A 17669-nucleotide genomic window follows, 5' to 3' on the forward strand; every position below is an offset into this window, starting at 1 on the left:
CAGAGACAGAGAGAGAGAGAGAGAGAGAGAGAGAGAGAGAGAGAGAGAGAGAGAGAGAGAGAGAGAGAGAGAGAGAGAGAATACCTATGGGTCATTAACTAGTGCTTTAAGAAATCAACTGTCATCAAAAAAAATACATGAGAGAAAAAGATGGATGGGTAACCCATGAGAGTAAGGGGTTATCAGTGGAAAACCCACATTTTCCCAGTATCAAGAAATAGAAGAGGCTAGAGCCCCGCAACCATATTATGGACGAAATGGACACAAGTTTCACAAGATGAATAAGGGTGGATGTCTTGTGATCTGCATCACTGAATGGAGTGCCTATGCTGATAAGATCCCAAATCCACCTAGTGTATTGGAGTAAGTTCTGGTAGATTATATCCAAATCCACTTTCTGGAGAGGGGTCCTGTCAATGTGCTTATCATTATTATTATTCAATTGATCATTTCAAAAGAAAAATGTATTGCCAATCCCTCAATCAAATATTTTCTTGCTGTTAAAATGTGAAGAACTGGAGTGTTTGCTAGTGTTCTAATCTGATTTGACCTTCTTGGAGATGCAATGTTAAACAAAAGGAGAAAGATGGGGGATACATTAAGTCTAGAGCTTTATTTTTTTTGATCAAGTGTATCACTGAGCTAGCGTTAATGAACAAAGCTTTTTGTTGCTGGCTTTTGGGCAGCACGAAACAGGCAGCGTACCAAAAGTCTGAAACTGCCGAAGAGCTTGTGAACAACTGTTACCCTGGGTATTTGTTTTCTTTTCGAAAATAAATTGCATGCATGAATTTTAATCTGTCTCCCCTCCATTTTTATTCTGGAAGCTTTGGATTAAGAAGCATTTAAAAATACATATGCAAACTGTTTTAGAATGAAATGGTACACACTGCTTGGAATTTATTTGTAAAGTAACCATGAAGAATGTGGCAATTCAGGGCTTTCATTATACACAAAGAAAGAAATGCCTATTCTTTTTCCCTGTGTGCATATGCCTCCAGCTTAGTGAGGCTAATAATATGTAAACAGAGAGCAAATGACTGAAACAGATTTCTCTCTGAGAATTGAAGCTTTTAAAACGTGTTTTTTTAATTTATTTCATTAAATATTTCCTAATTATATGTAAAAAAAACAATTTAACTCTTTTTTTTAATTGAGTTCCAAATTACCTTTTTCCCTCCTATCCCTTCTCCTCTCCTTGGCAACACAAGCAATTTAATATTGATTATACATGTGAAGTAATGAAAAACATATATCCACATTAGCCATGTTGCAAAAGAAAGCATAAACAAAAAAAAATACAGTTTTTAAAAAGTATGCTTAAATCTGCTTTCAGAGTTCAACAGTTCTTTCTCGGGAAGTGGATAGCATTTTTCATTATGAGTCCTTTGGAATTTTCTCATATCATTGTTTCAATCAAAGTAGCTGTCTCTCACAATGGATCATCCTTACAATATCGCTGTTATTGTGCAATAATGGTTCTTCTGATTCTATTTACTTCACTTTGCATGAGTTCATATAAATCTCAGGTTTTTCTGAAACCATCCTACTTGTCATTTCTTATAGCACAATAGTATTCCATTATAATCATAAACCACAACTTGTTAGCCATTCCCCAGTTGATGACCATCCCCTTGATTTCCAGTTCTTTGCCACTGTAAACAAAGAGCTGCTATAAATATTTTTGTACATATAGATCTTTTTCATTTTTGGTCTCTTTGGGCTACCAACCTAGTAGAGGTATTGCTGGTAAGGGTATGCATAGTTTTATAGCTCTTTAAGCACAGTTATAAATTGTTCTCCAGAGTGGTTGGACTAGTTCCTAACTCCTCCAACAACATGTTAGTATGCCAATTTTTTCTACATCCTCTCCAACATTTTTCATTTTCTTTTTCTGCCATGTTAGCCAATCTGATAGGTGTAAGGTAATACCTCAGAGTGATTTTAATTTGCATTTCTCTAATCAAAAGCAATATAGAGCATTTTTTCATATGACTATAGGTAGCTTGATTTCTTCTTCTGAAAACTTCCTGTTCATATCCTTTGACCATTTATCAACTGGGGAATATTGTTTTTATAAATTTGCCTCAGTTCCCTATATATTTGAGAAATGAAGCCTTCATCAGAGTAACTTACTATAAAAAAAAATTCTATTTCCTGTTTTCTTTCTAATTTTGGCTGCATTAGTTTCACTCGTGCAAAAGCCTTTTAATTTCATGTAGTCAAAATTATCTATTATGCTTCCTGTAATCCTCTATCTTTTGTTTGGTCAAAAACTCTTGCAATAGGGGCAGCTAGATGGTACAGTGAATAGAGCACTGGCCCTGGAGTCAGGAGGACCTGAGTTCAAATCCTGATTCAGACATGCAACATCTAGTAGCTGTGTGACTGGGCAAGTGACTTAACCCCAATTGCCTCAGCAAAAAAAAAAAAAAAATCTGGCCTTATCCATGTATCTAATAGGTACATTTTTCCTGTGCTCCCCTAATTCACATATGATATCACCCTTTATATCTAAATTGTTTAACCATTTTGACTTATCTTAGTGTACAGCATGAAATATTAGTCTGTGCCTAGTTTCTGCCAAATTGCTTTCCAGTTTTCCCAAAACTTTTTTGTCCAATAGTAGATTCTTGTCCCAAAAGCTTAGATCTTTGGGTTTATCAAACATGAGATTGCTATGGTCATTTACTCCTATGTACTTACTGTATACCTAATCTATTCCACAAGTCCAACACTCTGTTTCTTAGCTACCACCAGATTGTTTTGATGATTACTGCCTTGCAATATAGTTTGAAATCTGGAACTTGGAAGCATCCTTCCTTCACATTTTTTTTTCATTGATTCTCTTAGCATTCTTGACATTCTGTTCCTCCAGATGAATTTTGCTATTATTTTAATAGCTCTATGGTATAATTCTTTGGTAGTTTAATTTGCATGGTATTGAATAAGTAAATTAACTTAGGTAGAATTGTCATCTCCTTGGCTTCTTTCTTATTTATTTTATTGTTAGACTTATCTAGTGTTTTGAGGGGAAAGTTGAGGTCCATGTCTATTTCCTCCTGTAATGCCTTCAACTTTTACCCTAAGAATTTGGATGCTATACAACTTGGTGCATATGTTTAATTTTTATATTACTTCATTGTCTATGTTTTCTTTTTAGCATGATATAGTTTCCCTGCTTATCCCTTTTAATTAGGCCTGTTTTGGCTTTTGCTTTGTCTGAGATGATCGTTTCTACCCCTGCTTTTTTACTTCGGTTGAAATATAATAGGTTTTTCTCTAGCCCTTATTTCAACTCTGTTTGTGTCTCTCTGTTTCAAGTGTTTTTCTTTTAAACAACATATTGTTGGATTTGCTATCTATTTCCATTTTATGGGTGAATTCATCCCATTCACATGCACAGTTATGATTATTGTGCTTTCCCTCCATCTTATTTTATTTTGTTAATCATTTTCTTTCTCTTTCTATCCAGTCTTTCCTCTAAAATCTGTTTTTCTTCTAACCACTGCCTTATTTTATTTACCTTTATCACCACCCCTTCTTTCCCTTATCTTCTTCTTCTCCTTCTTCCCTGTTGTGCAAGATAGATTTCTATTACCAATTGAGTATGTATCCCTCTTTGAACCATTTTAGATTCAAATGAGGGTAGCTAGGTGGCAAAGTGGATAGAGTGCTGGGCTTGGAGTTAGGAGGACTTGACTTCAAATCTGACCTCAAATAATTACCAGCTATGTGACCCTGGACAAGTAACTTAATCCTATTTACCTCAGTTTCCTCATCTGTAAGATGATCTGGAGAAGGAAATGGCAAACCACTCAAATTTATTTGCCAAGAAAGACCCAAATGGGGTCATAAAGAGTCAAACACAATTGAAACATTTAAAAAAACAATAGTTAGAGTCATATGTTGTCTGCCCCCCTCCACCATTTTCTTCTCTGCTGCAAAAGCTCTTTCTTGCATGCGTCTTTTATGTGAGATAATTTTCCTTACTCTTCCCCTACCTTACTCCTTCTCCCAGTGCTTCCCTCTTTATTTTCTTATCCACTTTTTTAAATATCATCACAACATAAATGAATCATTCCCATCCCCACTTTTTATGTAGAATCCTTCTTACTGCCATAATCATAATAAAGTTCTTACAAGCTATATATATCTGTCCAATTGAGAAATGGTCAAAAATATGAACAGGTAGTTTTCAGACAAAGAAATCAAAGATATCTCTGGTCATATGAAAAAAATGTTCTAAATCACTATTACTTAAAGAAATGAACATTAAAATAACTCTAAGGTACCACCTCAAATTTATTAGGTTGGCTAATATAAAAAAAATGAAAATGATAAATGTTGGAGAAGATGTGGAAAAACTGGGACATTAATGCACTGTTGGTGGAATTGTGAATTGATCCAACCATTCTGAAGAGAAATTTGTAACTATGCCCAAAGAGCTATTCAGTTATGCATACTATTTGATCCAGCAATACCACTACTATGTCTGTCTGCCAAAGAGATTAAAAAAAGGGGAGAGGGGAATGACCTATTTGTACAAAAATGTTTATAACAGCTCTTTTTGTGGTGTCAAAGAATCGGAAATTGAAGGGATGCCTATCAATTGGGTAATGGCTGAACAAGTTATGGTATGATTATAATAGAATACTATTGTGCTATAAGAAATCACAAGCAGGCTGATGTCAGAAAAACCTGGATAAATTGCATGAATCAGTACAGAGTGAAGTGAGTAGAACCAAAAGAACATTGTACACAGTAATAGCAATATTGTATAATGATTAACTGTGAATGACTTAACTAGTCTTAGAAATTCAATGATCCAAAACAGTCTCAAAGAGCTAATGATGAAAAATATTATCCATCTTCACAGAAAGAACTGATGGTATCTGAATACTGACCAAAGCATACCACTGGTGTATCATTGGCTTGGGCTCTGGACCAGCCTCCACCCCCATGTCACAGAATTCTCTTTCCAACCTTCTAAGATTCTTCTGCTCAAAAATGTCTCACTCTGAGCTTTTGTTGTCTCTGCCACTCCAGAGGTTTGGAAGGGAATGTTGGGAGAGCTCAGCTGAGTATTTTCTCTACTCCACCATCTTGGCTTTGCCCCAAGAAGTTTTCCTTTCAAGATTGTTTTTTCAAGAGTTGGGTTTTTTAGCCTTTAAATTGCAAGCCACCTGTGTCTAAAAATAATGTGATCCTGATTCCCCATGAAGCTATTCAATGGTACCAAGTTTCTAATGTACTCTGAATTTCAATTCCAAACTCCTATCAGAAGACTGAACTTGGAGTTGAACAGCTTGAGTTTGAGTTCTGGACATAAAGCTCACTACCAGGGGACCTTTGATAAGTCATCTCACTCTTCTGGGTCTCAATGTTCTCAGGTGCAAAGGAGGTGATTGAAGTAGATCTTGGAATCATAGCTCTAAATCTGTACTTCAGAGACCTTCTAATTCCATCATCCCATTTCTCAGACAGGAAAATTGAGGTTAAGTGACTTGACCAACATCACTCAAATACCAAGTGCTGCATAGAAATGAGCATTTTTAAAGATGGTGTTGTCTTCACATTAAAATGAAAACAAGAAACAGTTACCTAGCCTTCCCATGAACCTCTTCATATGACAATTAACTATGTACCGTAGACATTTACCTAGAAATACTAATTCACCTATATGAAAGATTAAAGGTCACCTTAATAAACATTTATTAAGCACCTACTCCACAGAAGGAATGGCAAACCACTCTACTATCTTTGCCAAGATACTAGAAGTCTCCCCTACAGGTTCGCAAAGAATCAGACATTGCTATTACACCTACTATGAGCCAGGCACTGTGCTAACTTCTGGATTCATTATAAAAGTATCCAATATGACAATGATTATACCCGGCGTTGGGCCCGGGTGAAAATAACATCGACCCATACTACTGCCTCACCCATTTTATGATCTGCTTTTCTGATTTTGAACAAATTTCATTTTTTTAAATCCTTCTTGACCAGAACCTCTAGGATATACCCCAGGCTTCTGTTCTGTTTCCATCTCCAAGGAGTGAGCAGCAACTGTATTTGTCTAGTGTTCTATTTGTATTAAAAAAAAAAAAGGTTTTAAAGGGGGAAATGGGAGGGTGCAAAAATTCCATCTGCAATTCTTTTCAGGCAGCACTCCCCATCATCACCTGAACATTCAGACTGAACACTGGTATTTTTTACATTGAGCTCTAGCAATCATAGTGCTAAGTTTCAAATTCCCAGAGTTACATGTATCCTGTGGGCATTGTGTCCACAGAAGTCAGAGCAGTCAGCACGGTGGTGGGGAAGTGGAGTGATGTTGGAAGGGAGTGGGGAGGAAGAGGAGTTCAATAGAAAATATGTCAGTCTGAGTGAGTAAAAGGTACAAATTTAATTCAAATTAATTTTTTTAAAAAAGGCAGCTAGGTGTCGTGGATAGAGCACAGTATCTGAAGGCAGGAGGAGACTGAAATCCCACCATAGATACTTACTAGCTGCACACTTAGACTTTCTCTACCTCAATTTCCTCATCTGTAAAATAAAGGGGGTATAACCTTAATAGCCACTAAGATCCATTCCATTACAGATTCCCTGTTTTCTCTACATATGAATTAGATTCAACACACACATATTAAGCACATCTGATATACCAGATGCTTTGCTGGGCAGTAGGTATACAAGAATAAAAAAACTGAATGAACTTTATCTTCTTGAAAAGTCAAGATTATGGGGAGCCAAGATGGTGGGGTGAAAGCAGTGACTTGCTTGAGCTCTCCCCCAAACCCCTCCAAATACCTATAAAAAATGGCTCTAAACAAATACTAAAGCAGCAGAACCCACAAAAAGACAGAGTGAAACAAATTTCCAGCCCAAGACAACTGGGATGGTTGATCAAAAAGGCATATTGCGCCAGGCTGGGACTAGAGCGCAGTGTGGCGTGGGCGCACAGGCCTCAGCGAACCTGCAGCAGGCCTCAGAGGAAGGAATAGCGGGCAGCTGTGGTGGCTTCTAGACTTCTCAACCCAGGAACACCAAAGACAGCTCAGAAGGTCAGTAGGAAAAGTCTGTTTCTGCAGTGCTGAGAGGGGAGCGCGGGGTCTCAGCTCCAGTTCCCCAAGAGCCCAGCCATGGGGGGGTAGATTGGGGGGAGAGGGGCAGCTGCCTCCTGAGCTTCCAGCCCACAGACTGAGGGGGAATCCAGTGGCTGATCAGAGGGAGATTGCAGGGATCTCTCTGCTGGCTCTGAGGCAGGAATCTCTTGCTTTGCCCATGCTTGGATCTGGGTCACAGTTCTGAGGTGTGTCCTGGGACGAGGAAGAGCGCTGACATGGTGGAGCTTGTAGTGGCTGTGAAGATAAAACCCTCCTCACAGTTCCAGATCAGAAAGGAGTGTTGTGGTCACTAACAGACCAGAGTACAGGCCAGGAAAGGAGTAAACACCTCATTCCTTATCATACCACCTTGGAAGAACTGAAAATTTACAGGTCCCTACAAGTATCTCTGAAAACAGCTGTACAAACCCCTGAAGCTTGGGACAATACATTCTCCACATTGGAAGCAGACTCTTACCTTAACAAAGAGTTTAAAACTCAAGTAATTGGTCAGGATCATGAGTAAGCGGTGCAAAAAGAGTCAGACTATATTATCTTACTTTGGTGACAAAGAAGATCAAAATATACAACCAGAAGAAGACAACAAAGTCAAAGCTCCTACATCCAAAGCCTCCAAGAAAAATATGAATCAGTCCCAGGCCTTGGAAGAGCTCAAAAAGGATTTTGAGAAGCAAGTAAGAGAAATAGAGGAAAAACTGGAAAGAGAAACGTGAGTGATGCAAGAAAATCATGAAAAACAAGTCAACAGCTTGCTAAAGGAGACTCCAAAAAATGCTGAAGAAAATAACACCTTAAAAAATAGCCTAACCCAAATGGCAAAAGAGGTCCAAAAAGCCAATGAGAAGAAGAATGCCCTAAAAAGAAAAATTGGCCAAATGGAAAAGGAAGTCCAAAAGATTACTGAAGAAAATACTTCCTTAAAAATTAGAATAGAGCAACTGGAAGCTAGTGACTTTATGAGAAATCAAGACACTGTAAAACAAATCCAAAAGAATAAAATATTAGAAAACAATGTTAAATATCTCATTGGAAAAACAACTGACCTGGAAAATAGATCCAGGAGAGAAAATTTAAAAATTATTGGACTATCTGAAAGCCATGATCAAAAAAAGAGCCTAGACATCATCTTTCAAGAAATTATCAAGGAAAACTGCCCTGATATTTTAGAACCAGAGGGCAAAATAGAAATTGAAAGAATCCACCAATCTCCCCTGAAAGAGATCCCCAAAGGAAAACTCCTAGGAATATTGTAGCCAAATTCCAGAGTTCCCAGGTCAAGGAGAAAATATTACAAGCAGCCAGAAAGAAACAATTCAAGTATGTGGAAACACAATCAGGATAACACAAGATTAGCAGCTCTACATTAAAGGACTGCAGGGCATGGAAATAATATTCCAGAGGGCAAAGGAAATAGGATTACAACCAAGAATCACCTACCCAGCAAAACTGAGTATAATCCTTCAGGGGAAAAAATGGTCATTCAGTGAAATAGAGGACTTTCAAGCATTCTTGATGAAAAGACCAGAGCTGAATAGAAAATTTGACTTTCAAATACAAGACTCAAGTGTAACATGAAGAGGTAAATAGGAAACAAAAATCATAAAAGACTTACTAAGGTTGAACTGTTTACATTTCTGCATGGAAAGATGATCTTTATAATTCATGAGACCTCTGTCATTATTAGGGTAGTTGGAGGGAAAAAATTATATGTATGTAGATAGTAGATAGATAGATAGATAGATAGATGATGGATAGATAGATAGATAGATAGATAGATAGATAGATAGATAGATAGATAGATAGATAGATAGATAGATAGAGGGCACAGGGTGAGTTGAAGATTAAGGGATCATATCTGGAGAATAAAATTAAGGAGTGAGAGAGGATTATACTGGGAGAGGAAGAAAGGGAGATGTAGAATGGGGTAAATTATCTCACAAAAAAAAACAAAAAGCAAAGGCTCTTATAGTGAAGGGGAAACAGGGGAAGGTGAGAAGGAATAAGTGAATCTTATTTTCATAGGATTCAGCTTACGGAGGGAATAATATACACATTCAATTGGGTATGGAAATCTGTCTTACCCTACAGGAAAAAAAGGGGGAGAAGGGGACAAGAGAGCAGGGGGATGATAGAGAGGAGGGCAGATTGGGAAAGGGGGTAATCAGAAGCAAATACTCCTGAGGAGGGACAGGGTCAAAAGAAAGAACAGAATAAACGGGAGGGCAGAATAGGATTAAGGGAAATAGAGTTAGTTTTTCACAACATGTCTCCTATGGAAGTGTTTTGCATAACTGCACATGTATAACCTACACTGAGTTGCTTGCTTTTTCAGTGAGGGTGGGTAGGGAGGGAGGAACGGAGAAAATTTGGAACCCAAACTTTTAAAAACATATGGTTAAAAAAAGTTTTCACATGCAACTGGGAAATAAGAAATACAGGAAATGGGGTACAGAAGTCTATCCTGCCCTACAGGAAAATAGAAGGGGAAGGGGATAAGAGAAGGTGGGGGGGCAGACTAGGGGAAAGGATATTCAGAATGCATGTCATCTTGGGGTGAGGGGAGAGGTGAGATGAGGTGAAAATTTGGAATTCAAAATCTTGTGGAAGTAAATATTGAAAACTAAAAATAAATAAATTTATATTAAAAAAAGAAAGAAAGAAAAGTCAAGATTATATTCTGGCTAGAATGAACCAGTAGCAGTTTTAAGATTTGAAATCAACTATGAAAATGGTGACAAAAAGCCACCCCTGTGGGAGGGGTTTTGCTAACTTGGAACACTTTCTAACTCCCCTGGTTTGGCCTTAAAAATCATCACACACAGCAGTCTAATAAGCAAATGGAAGATGGCCAGGCCTCCCCCTTATTGTGAGTACTCTGTGAGGAGCTCACTCATTGAATCTTGCCACTTGGTATGTCTCAGGTTTTAAGAATCCAGCTAGAAAAAATACTGGTAAGAATAAATGCAAAATATGGATATTGTTATAGTCACTAGATTTGCCAGAGATTCAAATGCAGGCATCACAAATTTGCTTCTTAATAACGTCATGCCAAGGAACATAAAATGTCACAAGCACGAAAAATGGGGATCTCCCCTCAAAAGTTAATCTCTGAACAGAAGTAGGGGAGGGGCATCGGTGGTGCAATGGATAGAGCACAGGTCCTCAGTCAGGAAGACCTGAGTTCAGTTCTGGCCTCAGACACTTACTAGTCGTGTGACCCTTGGCAAGTCACTTAACCGTGGTTGCCTCAAAAAAAAAAAAAGTTAATCTCTGGAAATGCTGTGGTCTTCAAGAATGGCGGGATACCATGAAACTTTCTTTGGGTTAATGTCTTGTCTTTGGCTACTGTTGTGTCTTACAATGGGTATAAGAATGCAGATATTCCCAAGAGGGTGAGTTCTAATTAAGCCCTGCCTGACAGGGACTGTCTGTTTTAAAAGAGAATGCTTTCTCCTCAAAAGAAGAAAAAAATCAAATAAAAGAAAATTCCTTCTCCCTCTTCTCTCCCCAAAACAAAGAAAGAAAAAAAAAGAGACAAAATGTTACAATGGAAAAGAACACTGGGTCTCCAGACAGAGAACCTGGATTCAAATGCTCCCTTTGAATCTTACCTACCTGTGTGATCCTGAGTAGCTCAGCGTCTCTGGGCCTCAGTTATCTCACATGTAAAATAATAAGGCCTTTGCTAAATGGCCACTGAGGTCCCTTCCACATCTCCTTGCACGATTCTATAATGCCATTGCAAAAACATTAAAAAGAAAAAAAAAACCACAGCAATTTTGGTGTGAGATGGCAAAGATAGGATTAACTAACTTTCTTTTGGGGGTCAGGAACCCGATAGAATTGGGAGGCATTATCCTGGTCCAAAACACCTTCCCAGACGCCTTTTTCTTGATTTAACAAAACAAAACAAAGCACTATTTTTGCCAACAGTGGGATTTATCCCCTCAAGTAAGCATTGGACCAAGTTCTGCTAAGATTCTAACATGCATCTCTTGCTGGCTTAGAGGGGAGTTTGATATGTGTGTGTGTCTCCAGGCAGAAGTCAGCACAAAGTATTTAATCAAAAAGCACCCCTGTTTTGCATGTAAAGTGAATTTGGGGAATTGTAATTCACTAGTGCTTGAAAGCTCTTTGCCTGCACCATGTGTGGTTTCAAATATTAACAAGAACCGTTCAGTAGGGATAATACGATTTCCAAATGTACTGGCTTACTTTGCGTAAAAACTAAAATACAGGCTCGGTTGCATTTCATATTTGCAGTTGAAAGGTTTCTGTTTTTCTTGCTTTTATAAATGTTGGTCCTAGAGCTGGGCCTTTCTTTAAGATGCAGTGAAACCGACAACAGCATCAGAGACTCTTTGTTCCCCCTCCCTGCCCCCAGACACTCCCATGAAGGTGGAGTGGCCCCGCTCCAACTCATCCAAGCTGTGGCCATTGAGCCAGCTCTTCCTCTGCAGCTAAGCCAACTATGCAAACGAGAGGGTGTGCCGCCTTCAGTAAGCTGCATGCCCAGAACTGAACATCACACTGCTCTGGGTAGTCTGCAAAACCAACAACTCACACTTAAGACTATTCCATTCCAAGAAGCACATTTTCCTTATTTTAGTCCAGAGCTGTAATAGTGGCAGCTTGGGAAAACCTCTTCTATGGCCATTTTTCTGTATGGATGTAACTTAGTCTTAGAAAGATGACTTGCCCTGGATCATACAGTTAGTCTGCATCAGAGATATGCCTGGAACCCAGGTCTTCTTGACTCTTTATAGTGGTGAAAAAACATTATCAAATGAAAAGTTTTCTCCATCTATCCAAAGGTTGCCCATTCATAGGACCATGGGTTTAATGTTGGATCTGAACTTGAGTTTATGTAACCAAGAGTTCTTCAAAATCAATATCAATAAACATTTATTAATCACCTACTACATGCCAGGCACTTGTGCTAAGCACTAAGGATACAAAAAGAGGCAAAAGACAGTCCCTGCCCTCAAGGAGTTTTTTTATTAACCTAAAGTCTGTGAATTTTTTGTTAAATAACTATTTTGTTAAATAACTATTAAATAACTATTTCCTTTGTAATTCTATGCATTTTAGTTATGCATTTAAAAACATTATTCTGAAAAGAGTTCCCTAGGCTTCACCAAACTTTTGTCAAAGGGGCCCACAACCCCAAAAAGATGAATCATCCTTGTGTCTAATGCCAGGAGTGGGGAACCTCTTGGTCCCTCTTGGGACCTTCTTGGTCCTCAAGTGGGACTCTCTGACTGAATCCAAACTTCACAGAACAAATCCCCTTAATAAAAAGATTTGTTCTGTAAAACTCGGACTCAGTCAAATGGCCACACCCAAGGACCTAGAAGGCCACATGTGTCCTTGAGGCTACAAGTTCCTTACTCCTGGCTCTAATCTATCCTTTATCTCTAAGATGACAGAACTGAGGCACAGAGAGATGAGGTAACCGGTCAAAAGTCACACAGGTAGAAAGTAGCAAAGCTGGGGTCTGAACCTAAATCTTCTGACTTCCAGAGCCAGGTTTCTTTCCACTACATCATGCTTCCTCCAAGATTCCAGAAAACACTTGTCTCTTTCATGAAGTTTTCCCTCAATACTTCAATTTGAAGTACAATTTATTTGGAAATTCATTGAACACTGCTTTTTTTTTCCATCTCTTCCATTGTAATCTAGAAACATTATTGAAATCAGATTTAAGAATTGATGTGATCAAGAGCTGTCCAAGGATGAACAGCCACAGATCAATTGTCATATGCATCACTGATGTGGGTCAAAGATCATTTTGCACACTCGAGTACCATTCTTTAACTCAGTTGGTCAGTAAACATTTATTAAGCACCTACTATGTGTCAGACACTGTGCTAAGAATTGACTCAGCCTAGTTCTATCTTGTTTTCCCTTTAAATCAATCAAGTATTTACTGTATGCTAGAACACTGTTCCAAGTTCTGGGGATGCAAAGGGAAATCAGAATTAGTCTTTGCCCTCAAAGAGCTGCCTTTCTATGAGGAAACATTATACACAGTTAGGAACTCCATAAGCATCTTCTTCATGTGTCTCTGATTATCTCCCCACAACTGCTAGTCCAATGCTTTTCCCAAGTAGACATTCAGTACAAAATTTGTTAATTGAGGATAGAAATAAACATTTTAAAGGGTTGTTTGACTTCATACTTAAGCGGGTTTTTGTGGATAAGAGGGTGAGGGTGAAATTAACTAATTTTTCTTCTTATTTCCTCATCTTTTTTGCTTTCGCCAATAGTTCAATGTTTCCCAAGTAAAAATTAAAGCAAGTTCTATCTTTCCTCAGTTCTGAGTTTTGTGGTTATCATTTATTGGCAAAACCTCTTTTTCAAAGACAAGATTTTAATATTTACTCTATTTTTGCCTCTTTTTATAGAGACGTATGTCTTCTTGGCAGGAAGATTATTTTTGAATGGAAACTCTGTGTGTGTGTGTGTGTGTGTGTGTGTGTGTGTGTGTGTGTGTGTGTATTCATGCTCCCATGCTTGAAGAGGCACAATGTGGGGGATGGGCACTTAGTATTCCTATCAGTCTTAATAATCTTAACCATTTATTTCACATTATAAATATGCCATGCTCTGCCAAGCCATAGAATAGTGCCAAACAAACCCCAAGGGCTGCATCCCAAGAGCTACCACCATTTTCTTAGCCTTCCTGTACAGTGCTGATTGGATCTGGGTCTTTAACAAATGGCAGCCCAGATGGATGCTACCTCTCAGTGGTTATTAGCCATGACAGCAGGAGCACATGCTCTCAGGAACATGAATGAGCTCAAACTCTGCAATGGCGAGATCATTCCTCTTGTCTTCACAGCCTGCCTTGCCATCTGTCCATTGGTTCCTATAAAAGGACAATCCTCATAGCCCATGCTATAGGAAGTGGATAGGAGAGGCATCTACTTAGAATTCAGGGATGGGGAACCTGTGGCCTTGAGGCCACATGTGACCTCCTAGGTCCTTGGGTGCAGCCTTGGACTGAGTCAAAGTTTTACAGAACAAATCCTTTTATTAAAGGCCTTAATTATAAAAGCCTAGACAGATGAATCAAGATGGTGCTCCATGGCAAGTGACCCAAACTGATTCTAAGACGCTTGGGCCTCTCCTTGGTCTTGCCGTGTATTAATCAGTAGGAGGCAGAATAAAGCTACTTATGGAAGGAGCCCTGCATGCAGAGTCAGAGAATGCACTTAAATCCCAATTCTTACACTTCCAACCTGTGTGACTTTGGACAAGTCACAACTTTTATGGGCTTATTTCCCCCCATCAGCCAGATGGAGATGGAGTGGTTGACCTTTGAACTTCCTTCCAGCCCTTAATCCAAGATCCTTTATCCCTTGCAGCAGCCCTGCTCACCCAGCACCTCTATGCTAATGTACCTGGACAAGAGAGCTAGGGCTCCTGGAATGCTAAAAACCTCAACATAATGACTGGTGGGAAATGGGCCTATGACTCCCAAATCCTCTACAGATGATCACATTTCATAGATGCCATTCCTAAATCTCAGGAACACCTGCTTTGGGTTATTTTTTAAGGCCTGTGGGACTAAGAAAAGAAATCCAAAAAGAACCATGTAAATATCTGAAAAAGATCAAGGAACCCAATCACTTTAATTTATACAATGCTGATTACTGTCTAAAGTGTTACCTCTTCTTCCAGGCAAATTTATATTTTGTATATTGAGTAGTAAGTGAATCTCCAGATGTTTCCAGTTTGCCTTCCTGTGAGGTTCCCCTTGGACCCACCTTCTAGCTCCCTTTTGTACATGGACTCCCCCATTAGAATGGAAAGTACTTGAGGGTAAAGACTTTCTCCTTAGCACAATGTCCAGCATGCAGTAAGCACTTAATAAATGATTTCTCTATCTACCTATCTACCATCTACCTATTTATTTATCTATTATCTATATTCCCATATATCTAAATCTATTTATCCAACAAACATTTATTGAATAGCTAGTATGTGTCAGGTCATAGACTAGGCACCGGAGATACCAAAAAGAAGTGAGATAATCCCTATTCTCAAGAAGTACACAATCTAGCCTGCACACAGTAGGTACTCAGTAAATACTTATTGATGAAGTATTGATGGATTGATAGCAACAAGAGTCAATCTATACCCAATATACACATACTCTGGCAAATAAATACAGGATATATACACAAAGTAATTGTATATATATGATATATATATATACATATATATGCTATATATATGTATGCTATATATATGCTATATATATGTATGCTATATATGTGTATATATACATATATGTATGTGTATATATATATACGCAAAGTGATTGGGGGAGAGAAGAGAATAAACATGACAAGCACTTTGATAAGTGCTTTACCAAATATTAACTCATTTAATCCTTGCAACAACCATGGGAGGTAGGTACTGTTATCACCCTTTTTTGACAGTTGAGGAAACTCAGGCAAACAGAGGTTAAGTGACTTTTACAGGGTCACATAACTAGTAAGTATCCAAATCTGAATTTGAACTCAGGTCTTCGTGACTTCAGTCCAAGAGCTCTATCCACTGGGCCACCTAATTGGTGTTATGGGGATGACCTAATAACTGGAGCAATTAGAAAAATGCTGAAGTAAAAATGACACATTAATGATTGAATTTCAGAAATTAGCAGCAGGTAGGACTGTGGGTGTGGGGGATGGGGAGAGGAGAATCTGTACTTCTCTGAAACTGCTATATACAGTTGTCCACTCTACCTGTACATAAAGAAAGCCCCAACTAGCTAGTCATGTCATTAACATTGATGCTGCTGTTGTTAACTATTAATAATAACTCAATCTTCATAGTTAAACTTTACAAAGCACTTTCCTCAGAATAGCCCTATGAGGTAGGGGGATTCAAGTTCTGGCCAATTCTCGCATTTACCAACTGAAAAAAAAAACAGAAGCAGAAAAAATGGCATGACTTGGCCAAGATCACACAACGGGGACCCTATGGAGTCCAGCTCCTCTGATTCTCAAGCCCCCGGCTCTTTCCAATCCCCCAAACATCTTATTGGCAGAGGACAAACAGAAATGTAGAGACATGCCCCTCAGCTTGTCAGTTGATACACAGACAGGGTGGAAGGGGACTTTGGGGAAAGCAAGCCCTTCATTTTACAGATGAAGAAACTGAGGCCCACAAGTATAAAGCACCATTTAAAATTCACAGAATTAATTAGTGGCAAAACTAAGGATTTTTTTTAAAGGAGTAGAAGCCAGAGAATTTCCTTGAAATACACCCAACTGCAGTTTCTGAGTCTATTCAAAGCATCATATATTAGCCCCCAAATTGCATAAAAGTCGAGATGTAGTATAGTGGGAATGACTTTGGAGTTAGAGCATCTGGGTCCAAAATGATCCATTGCCAGGTAACCTTGGGCAATTTCCGTGAGCCCCAGCAATCTCATCTGTCAAATAAGTTATCTAGACTGTGTGGCCTGGAAGATCTCTTCTTTGATTCCACAGCACTGTAATCCTCTGAGAGATAAAGCTTTTTTTTTCCTATGAATCAGTAGTAACTTCCATCTACTCTTGTATTATCTTGTTTTATCCTTTTATGTACCTGTTGTTTCACCTTTTAGAAGATAAGCACCTTGGAGCAAGGACTTTGTTTTTGCTTTTTCTTTGTAGCCATATCAATTAGCACAGTGCCTGGAATATAGCACTAAATAAATGTCTGATTGTGTCACTGATTGACTAGACTAAATTACAAGGAAAGACATTTCTAATTAAAAGGTTTTCTTCTCTCTCTCTCTGTCTCTCTCTGTCTCTCTCTCTGTCTCTCTCTCTCTCTCTCTCTCCACCCCCGCCATTCTCTCTCTGTCCCTCTCTGTCTGTCTATTGACGCTGGTGTCCATATAAATCAATCTAGCTGCAGGCCACAGTTCATCAAACTATCAGGGGAATATGCACACTTTTGGAGTTCTGCATATGCCACCATGCTAACATATTTCTGCGGCTTGTCAAAATGAAGAGCTACAAATTCAGCGATTCTATTCTCAGGTATGACCTGGGAATCGAAAAGGCCTAGAGAAGAATGAGCAGCTAGTCTTAAGCTAATTTGTTCTTAACTTGTTATTTCATGAGGTTAGGAAGTGTGATTTTTTTTTAATTGCATAAATCAGAGGTCAAGAAATCTGCTAGTAGAGAATAATATGTGTTATTTAAAATGCTGCTTCAATATTTGGAGGAGAAAAAATGCAATTGATATTCTCAGTTAAGCTCTGGGTTCTAGTATTTTTAAAGTGTATCTTTTTTTTTCTTTCCTTTCTTATAATCACAATTTAGCATCTGCAAGTCACCTCTCTCCTTATCCTGCCAAAGACCTGCCCCTTGTTGATTAGGAAAAGGTCTCTGAAAAGCCAATGAGTTTTTTTCCCCTCCCTTTATAAGACTAGCTTAATCTTGGAGGGAAAATATATATATATATATATATATTATTATATATATATTATATATATATATATATATATATATATACATATTATTCATATATATA

This window comes from Phascolarctos cinereus, unplaced genomic scaffold, assembly GCF_003287225.1.
Source record: "Phascolarctos cinereus isolate Bilbo 61053 unplaced genomic scaffold, phaCin_HiC Scaffold_7;HRSCAF=346, whole genome shotgun sequence".
Lineage (NCBI taxonomy): Eukaryota > Metazoa > Chordata > Mammalia > Diprotodontia > Phascolarctidae > Phascolarctos > Phascolarctos cinereus.